Consider the following 9,798-nt stretch of genomic DNA (forward strand, 5'->3'; position numbering starts at 1 on the left):
TATATTCGCAAGACAAGAGTTTTCTTGCTGTTAGAATGCATTTAAAATAATTTACTTCAGACAGTAAAATACAAATGGTTAAAAACAAAGGTATTTTTGTGAAAAAACATTCTTCCCAACATTTTCTTTTGTAATTCTGTCCCATATATTAGAGTTTGTTTCTTTTGACAACATTAAACTGGAGGACGCAGCTTACACTGCCTATCAAAAAAGGATGAATAAAGCATCCCTTTCCACTGCATTCATGTGTATAATAACCAGAAAAAGCAAAGTTTCATGTCATCTTTTAATCTAATGCAGTGTTGCCTCAAGTGTCCAAAAAGCATGTTGTATATTAACATATTCTCACTAAGAAAATATACTGTAGTTGGATAGATAAAAAACCTGCTTACCAAATGGCGGGAGAAGATTCATATAAAAGAAGGTTATACTTATGCAAGCTTTCGGATCCAGTAGCTCCTTCTTCTGGCAGAAGGGCGGAAGGGGGAGGAAAAGGGGATGAAGGAAAAGGACTGGAGAGGTTTAAGAAATGGGTAGATTTCGGAAAAGTCACCCAGAATGATGGGTCAAGGGAGACTTACCTTCAGCGGGATGAGAAGGAAAGACTGAGTGTTGGGAACTGCACTGGTGAGATTTGAAAAACTGAGCCTTGAAGATGGAAGACAAGATAATATGCAAGGCAGAGATTACTGCTAAAACATCATGCATGAGTCAATAAGAATGAAAAACTAAGTGCATTGTTCGTAACAGAGGTGGGAGGGGGACAGTGAAAAATAGACAGGTCTGAAAATGAATGATGTAGAAATCTAAAAATGGAGTGAAGAAATGAGTATTACTATGAAGAAATACTGAGATGGAAGAAATTAATGTAAGTTAAGGCCAGAAACCAAGGACATGTTGTAGCAGTAGTTCCCACCTGCAGAGTTCTGAAAAACTCGTGACTGGGGGAAGACTCTGGAGGGCACGTGTGATAAAACAGGCACCGAAGTCGTGACCCTCATGCTGTAGAGCATTTTCTGCAACAGGATATTGTATGTCGCCAGTACACTCCCTCTATGCCCATTTGTCCTAAGTGATAATTTGGTGTTAACCATGACAATGTAAAAAGCCGAACAGTGTTTACATAACTGCTGGTATGTGACATGTCGTTTCACAGGTGGCTCTCTCTTTGATAGTATATTTTTTGTCAGTTACATGGCTGGTATAAGTGGTGGTAGGAGGGTGTATAGGGCAAGTCTTGCAGTGGGAACGGCCACAGGCGTAGGAGCCATAGGGTAGGGAGATGGGTGCAGAGGGAGCATAGGCTCTGACAAGGATACTATGGAGACTGGGAGGGTGACAAAAAGCTATTCTAGGTGTGGTGGGAAAAATCTCCGACAGAATGTATCTCATTTCAGGGCATAATTTTAGGAAGTCGTGGCCTTGTTGAAGTAGCTGATTAATACATTCCAGACCACGATAATAATGAGTGACATGTGGTGTGCTGTGAAGTTGTGTTTTTTTGAGAGATCAGCAGTACCAGGATTGGAAGTGATGGCCAGGGAATCAGTTTTGAACTAGGCTGGAGGAGTAAATACATTCTACATCTACATCCATACTCCGTAAGCCACCCGACGGTGTGTGGCGGAGGGCACTTTTGAGTACCTGTATCAGTTCTCCCTTCTATTCCAGTCTCATATTGTTCGTGTAAAGAAAGATTGTCGGTATGCCTCTGTGTGGGCTCTAATCTCTCTGATTTTATCCTCATGGTCTCTTTGCGAGATATATGTAGGAGGGAGCAATATATTGCTTGACTCCTTGGTGAAGGTATGTTCTTGAAACTTCAACAAAAGCCCGAACCGAGCTACTGAGCGTCTTTCCTGCAGTCTTCCACTGGAATTTATCTATCACCTCCGTAACACTTTCGCGATTACTAAGCGATCCTGTAACGAAGCGCTCTGATTTTATCCTCATGGTCTCTTTGCGAGATATATGTAGGAGGGAGCAATATATTGCTTGACTCCTCGGTGAAGGTATGTTCTTGAAACTTCAACAAAAGCCCGAACCGAGCTACTGAGCGTCTTTCCTGCAGTCTTCCACCGGAATTTATCTATCACCTCCGTAACACTTTCGCGATTACTAAACGATCCTGTAACGAAGCGCGCTGCTCTCCTTTGGATCTTCTCTATCTCTTCTATCAACCCTATCTGGTACAGATCCCACACTGGTGAGCAATATTGAAGCAATGGGTGAACAAGTGTACTGTAACCTACTTCCTTTATTTGTGGATTGCTTTTCCTTAGGATTCTTCCAATGAATCTCAGTCTGGCATCTGATTTACCGATGATCAACTTTATATGATCATTCCATTTTAAATCACTCCTAATGCCTACTCCCAGATAATTTATGGAATTAAGTGCTTCCAGTTGCTGACCTGCTATATTGTAGCTAAACGATAAAGGATCTATCTTTCTATGTATTCACAGCACATTACACTTTTCTACACTGAGATTCAATTGCCATTCCCTGCACCATGCGTCAATTCGTTTGCAGATCTTCCTGAATTTCAGTACAATTTTCCATTGTTACATTCATTGAAGGGTGAGGTGAGAAAGGTGGTGTATTGCTGTAAAGAGTCTACATCCAAACTAACGTGTTTGCTTCGAATGCCAAGACTGTATGGGAGGGAATGTTTGATATGGAAAGGCTGGCAGCTGTCGAAATGTAAGTACTATTGTTTGTTAGTAGGTTTAATGTGGGCAGAAGTGTGTAGCTGCCCATCAGTGAGGACGAGATCAACATGAAAGAAAGTGGATTGGGATTCAGAACAGGACCATGTGAAATTTAATTTGGAGATGGTATTTAGAGATTCCAGGAATTTTCACAGGTCAGCCTCACCACGAGTCTGTATGGCAAAGATGTCATCAATGTCTGTAAACCAAACCAGGGGCTGAAGGTGTATGTATCCCAGGAAAGCCCCCTCTAAGCGACCCATGAAAAGGTTGGCATAGGAAGGAGCTGTCCTGGTTCCCATGGCTGCAGCTCTGATCTGTTTGTATGTCTGACAGACATTCTGTCTGATATTTTGCCCACCATACCTAGAATAGCTTTTTGTTATCCTCCCAATTTCCACAGTAACTTTGTCAGACCCTAAGCTCCTTCTGCACCCATCTCCCTACCCTATGGCTCCTACCCTTGTGTACCCGCTGCAAGACTTGCCCTATGCACCTTCCTATCACCACCTATACCAGCAGTGTAACTGGCTAAAAATATACTATCAAAAGGAGAGACACCTGTGAAACGACACATTTCGTATATCAGCTGTTATGTAAACACTGTTTCGCCTTTTACATCGGCATCACCAGATTATTAGTTTGGACAAATGGGCATAGGCAAAGGGTGTATACTGGCAACACACAACATCCTATTGCAGACCACAATCTACAACATGATGGTCATAACCTCAGTGTAGGTTTCACCACATGTGCCATCTGAATTCTTTTCCCAGACAAGAGTTTCTCAGAACTCTGCGGATGGGAATCAGTACTACATGTCCTTGGTTCTCGCAACCCACCTGGCTTCAATTTACGTTAATTTCTTCTAGCTCACCATTTCTTCACAGTAACAACTCCTTCTTTCACTCCATTTTAGTTTTCTTCATCTTTCATTTTCTGATTTGTCTGTTTCCCACTGTTCCCCTCCCACCTTTGTTACATACATTGCGCTTAGCTTTTCTGTCTTATTACCTCTTGCACAATGTTTTAGCAGTAATCTCTGTCTTGCATATTAACCTGTCTTCTACCTTTGAGCTCTCAGGTTTTCAAATCTTGTCCACTACAGTTCCCAACAATCAGTCTTTTCTTCTCATCCCATCAGGTAAGTCACCTCTGACCTGCCATTCTGGGTGACTTTTCCAAAATCTGCCCCTTTTCCTAAACCTCTAGAATCCTTTTCCTTGATCTGTCTTCATTCCCTTTCAGTTCTTCTGCCAGAATGAGCTACTGGCTCTGAAAGCTTGCATAAGTATAACCTTCTCTTATGTGCATGTACTGCCACCACTTGGTGAGTAGATATTTTATCTATCCAATTACTTTATATTATTAATAAAATGTGCTGTAACTGTACAACTGATTCATTCCATATCGTAGCGAGAGGCCACGATTACGATCTATGGAATGTGTAAATATATAACTAACTAATCAGGAGCAGGATATTTGAATTAAGATTGATTTCCTCCACTGACAGTGACCCCGTTCCACAAATCTGTCTGGGTCTCCAGTCCCTCCTCAGATCCTTTGGTCAGTCCCAGAATATCTCTCTCTCTCTCTCTCTCTCTCTCTCTCTCTCTCTCTCTCTCTCTCTCTGTGTGTGTGTGTGTGTGTGTGTGTGTGTGTGTGTGTGTGTGTGTGTGTGTCCATCTCAACTACCGTATTTACTCGAATCTAAGCCGCACCTGAAAAATGAGACTCTAAATTCAAGGGGAGATAAAAGTTTTAGGACGCACCTCCAAATCTAAACTAAGTTGGTCCATTATGATACGAGACACAATTGAGGTCGAATGAATGACGATACAGCTACAGTAGTTTGGTTCGAGTCGTAAGCTTAGCAGTTAAGCTTTACCAGGTAGCCATTGCTATGCGTCAGGCGCTCCGTCCGTATTTATACGGGTACCCTTCCTTCTTCACGTGCTTCGTCTGGTTTGAATTGATTGCTTATTTTTCTTTGATCTGATAAGTGCCGTTATGTGTTTACGTCACTCTAAGCTGAAAATGCATTACTGTACTGTGTCATGCATTGTTTGTCGCATTCTGATAATGAGTGTTTACGGCCTGTAGCCGCTCGCGGCTTGGCTTGCTCTTGTGCGCGGTTACTTACACTGCTGCTTTCTTTGATAATGATCAACAAGAACCAAATAATAGACTGCATATGATGGAAGATGTTCTGAACGAGAGTTTAGCGAACATTTTTCTCCGTTTGAAAATGTTTGCAGACGCCTCTTTAGCACATTATATTCTGCACAGAAATTAGTCATCTTAGATTTAAAAATCTAGTCAATTGCCATGCTTCATTTCTGACTGTATCACTATTAGGCATAAGAATAATACGAATATAAACATGACATGATTTGTGTATTCTTCCGTGTTTGCTGTGCTCTCGCCCTAGTTTCGTAGTTTATTAGGAAGACAGGATTTAAATGAGACAGCAGCAAACACGAAAGAATACATGGCAAAATGTTTATATTCGTATTATTCCTATGGTGAAGAGAATACTGCATGTGATTCACAATTCATAAAAGTTCCTAGTAGCAACCATCTCTTCTCACAGGTAGGAAAAAATTCAGGACGTAAAGTTTCCCATATTGACAAACATCCCAGTCTTGCCACTCGGATTTTCGTAGTACATTGAAATGCTGCTAGAAAATGAACAGTACGAAATTTCTATTTACTTCGTTGGATAATGTATGAAAGTGCAGTGGTCGAAACTCGGGGCGGAGAAAAAAGCTCGTTTTCCACCTTTTTTTTTAATTTATTTACTGACGAAGAGGTTTTGGCACCAGTATTTATCTTTGTGCCTGCAAAACATGTCTGTTGTAGCGCTACATATATTCGATGGCAGAAGTTAGTTGTGGCGGCACCTACCAACATTTTTCAGAACTTCCGCTTACTTTGCACTCAATTCTAAGCCGCAGGCGGTTTTTTGGATTACAAAAACCGGAAAAAAAGTGCGGCTTAGATTCGAGTAAATACGGTATTCCCTGTGATCTTACCTTCTACCTGCTTCCTAAAGTTCATAAATCCAACCACCCAGGACCCCCACTGTGACTGGTTACTGTGCCCCCCCCCCCTCCCATCCCCCCTCCCCGAGAGAATCTATGCCCTTGTGCTCTTACATCTTCAACCTATTACTGCCATTCTATATAAAAGACACCAACCATTTCTTCCATTGACTCTCCACAGTACCTCTTCATTTACCTCCTGGTCCCATGCTCATCACTGTCAGTGCCATGTCCCTCTACTGTCACATCCCCGTTGCTCATGCTCTGAGTTATGCACTTGGGAACTCTTACCACCACATATAATTTGTTCCGATAACCCGCCGCCCCCCCCCCCCCCCCCAGCCTCAATGCTCTACCTTTCCCAATGCCTCACTGACTCCAGACCTACAATGTCCTTCCTTGTCACCATGACCAACTATATCCTCTCCCATATTTATTTCTCCTTTGAAGACATTGTGTAAAAATAAATCCGTGGTACAGCAATGGGCACTTGCATGGAACCATCTTATGCTAACATATTCATTTAGAGGAATCATTCCTAACCACCCCAAATCCTCCCCTGATTCAGATTTATTGATTACATCTTCAAGATTTGGACCAAGATTGCAGATACAATATCCACATTCTTTAAGAACCTCAACACCTTCTCCCCCATTTGCTTCACCTCTTCCTCCTCAGCCCAATAACCCTCCTTTCTCATTGTTGACCACCACCTACAGGATGGTTACACCTGTGCTACAGTCCATGTCAAACCTACCAACCACCAAGAATACATCCACTTCAACAACTGCTACCCGTTCCATACTGGGAAGTCCCATCTTTATATCCTAGCCATGTGGTAGACACATCTGTATTGACAAGCAGCCCTTTCCAAATATGCCAAGGGTTTCATTGAGGCCTTCACAGACAAAAATTACCCTCCAGTTTTTGTCCAGAAACAAATCTCCTTTGCTTTGTTTCACTAAGCACCTACCATTCCTTACCCACTCTCTGGCCACAAAGGAGCACTCCTCTCACGACTCAATACCACCCAAGATAGGAGCAACTGAATTACGTTCTCTGTCAAGTGTAAATATCTCTCAACCTGCCCCTAATAAGAAATATCCCCCACTATCCTCCTCACCATTCCCTCAGTTATATTTCACCACTGCCCACCCAACATATACAACATCTTTATCTGTCTCTGCTCCTACTCCAGTCCTGTCACTGACATCCTCTACCCCATCAAAGCCTAGGGTCACCTATAAAAGCAGCCAAGTGATCTTGTGCTGCATGCTACATAGGCATGACAACTGACAAGGTGTCTGTCTGCATAAGTTGCCGCTATCAAGAGACAGCTAGACTACCCCATTACTGAATATGCCACCTACTGTGATGTGCTTCACATTCATGAGTGTTTCACAGCCATCTGGATTCCTTCCACCAACACCAGCTTTTCTGAGTTATGCACTTGGGAACTCTTCCCACCACATATAATTTGTTCCGATAACCCCCCCCAGCCTCAATGCTTGCTAACCCCTGTTGTCTACCTGCCTATCCCCTTCCCTGCTGCCACTCCAGTACTACACATGCCTTCATCCTGCAGATACTCCTCTTCTGTATTTCTCCCCTCCCCTCCTCGCTGCACAGTCTTCCAGTGCTACACCTAGTAGCCTTATCACGTCCCCACTGCTTCAACATGCAGCACTAGCACCTTCCTCCATCCCTAGCCCTCCCTGCCCCCACACTTCTTCTCTACCCTCATTACACAGTCCATCTGGATTGCTGCTCTCTTCAGAGACAGTCACAGTCGTGTCTTATGCAGAGGCAGTGGCCATATCTCTGCGAGTTGTTGCGTGAATGTGTGCAAGTTCTCTTCTTCTGAAGAAAGCCTAGTCTGAAAGCTGAAAAATTTTTGGTATTCTTTTTCATTGGGCCTGTCTGTGACTCAGTGCCTCTTCTGTGTGATGAGTAGCAATCTACGCTTTCCATATTATCGTTATTCCATCCTGGACTTTCCATTGCTCGCCATCATTGACTTTTTCACAACCTCTGCCACATGGATCCTCCACACGCCCCAATACCTAAGTCTCTGGATTGCATAGATGGGAATTGTTGTTAATAGCACATTCTTTGGTCCCACAATCCTGGCTGAGAGTCTGTTAGTCCCTGTCCACATGCCCTCCCATATATTGTTCATTTATTTCGTCTCTGGTCTGAATTATTCGCGAGCAAAATCATATACATAATAAACTCCCCATCCCATTTATTGGATATTCAGGACAGTTATTTTCATCTTTATACCACTACCCTTGTTTAGAATTTAGCTTAAATTTCCTTCATTCTCTCCCTTCAAAATAAATAAATAAATAGAAGTAGTTCCATAAACTAACCTTCTTTTTCTCCCTTGAGCAAAGGTATTTCCTCCTTGTTTGTTTAAAAAATGAGTAATTATGCATCTATATCTATACTACTTCCCTTTTCTCCCTATACTATGAACTTTAAATTATTGAAGCCATTATCTTGGTCCAAAAAATGGCTTGAAAGCCTCCTACACTTAAAAGAAAAGAAAATATGCCTCTCATCACAATGTATAACCAAAGAACTGATTCATTATACTATTAGCCAATTTGGAAACAAAACTTGTTATTCTGTAGTATCTTCTTTCCCTGTGTGCATTATTATAGTCAACAAATAGGAAAACAACAGATATACAGAATGTTTGACACTTCATGACAGATTAACGCAGTGTGTTGAAATGAGACTCAGACTCATAATCTGGCCTTTTGTGGGCAACAATCTTACCAAGTGAGCTATGCAGGCATGACTTTTGACCCACCCTCCCACCTACAATTCTCTCAGTGCATATTCTACTTTTGTAACTCCAAAGAAGTTCCTGCGTACTTTGCTGGGCTATAATAGTGTGCATATAATAAGACAGGTGGTGGGGCATTGTGCAGTGGCAAGGAACAGTGTGCCATGTGACGATTCAGCCAATAGCATCACTCCGCCATGTCTGCATGTAGTATGCAGCTCAGGATGGACCTAGAGTATTTAGTGTTGTCTTTCATGTTAGTTTAGGTACAGTGAGGTTACTTAGACTCCATAGTGTTCATTACAGATGACATACAGTAAACATGACATGCACTATATTAAGTAGTGACAGAGAGAGTTTCCCAAGCATGTAAATTGTACAAGGGAAAAACAGTGGCTTGATATGCTGATTACCCCAGTGTTTCCAGTTACCCATATAGTCTGCAGCTGGAGCGTGAGGCATGGGACACACAGAGAGCACACTGGCAACATTGCAGTGTATTCTCTCTCTCTCTCTCTCTCTCTCTCACTCTGTGGAAGAAGCATAATGCAGCCACCATCTATGTACTCACCATAGTAGGGACTTGTGGAAGAAAAGATATAACAAAAACATGGCTCAGCCATGGTCTAGGGGTTGTTTCCAGCATGCATCTTTCATTCTGCTGTGAAATGAGTGATGATGTGAAATAGTCTGACAGATTAAAACTGTTTGCTGCGTAGGGACTTGAATCTAAAGCCATGCCTATAGCCAGTAATGCTCTTACCTACTGTGCTACTGAGACATGAGTCATTACCCATCGTCACAGCTTCGACTGGAAAGTGGGAGTCAGATCCGATGTGTGATAAGTTCTTATATTTAACTGCTTGTTCTTGCTTTATTGGATAAGGATCATTCTTTCTCAGAAATCCATTTATATGTCTTCTGTTTCACAGATTTATGAGTACGTACTGTATAACATTCAGATTGTACTCCTACCATTCTGTTGAATTGTCCCATCTAATACAGACATGAATTTTTTTTCCCTATCTCTGGATCTCAGTGGTCTTCCATATATATTTTGCTTATTAATGCCTTTACTATGAAAAGTATGACAGAATTGTCAAAATGGAGGATCCTTGATTGTAATAGTAGTATTAATTATAACGTTTATTAAATGACAACAATCCCAAGGTAGTCTCACACCATCATCAGTTTCAGTTGTCCATTGCTGCCGTCTGTATGACTGACTGGTGACTATTAATAGTCAAAA

The sequence above is a fragment of the Schistocerca serialis genome, chromosome 2 (assembly GCF_023864345.2).
Source record: "Schistocerca serialis cubense isolate TAMUIC-IGC-003099 chromosome 2, iqSchSeri2.2, whole genome shotgun sequence".
Taxonomy (NCBI): domain Eukaryota; kingdom Metazoa; phylum Arthropoda; class Insecta; order Orthoptera; family Acrididae; genus Schistocerca; species Schistocerca serialis.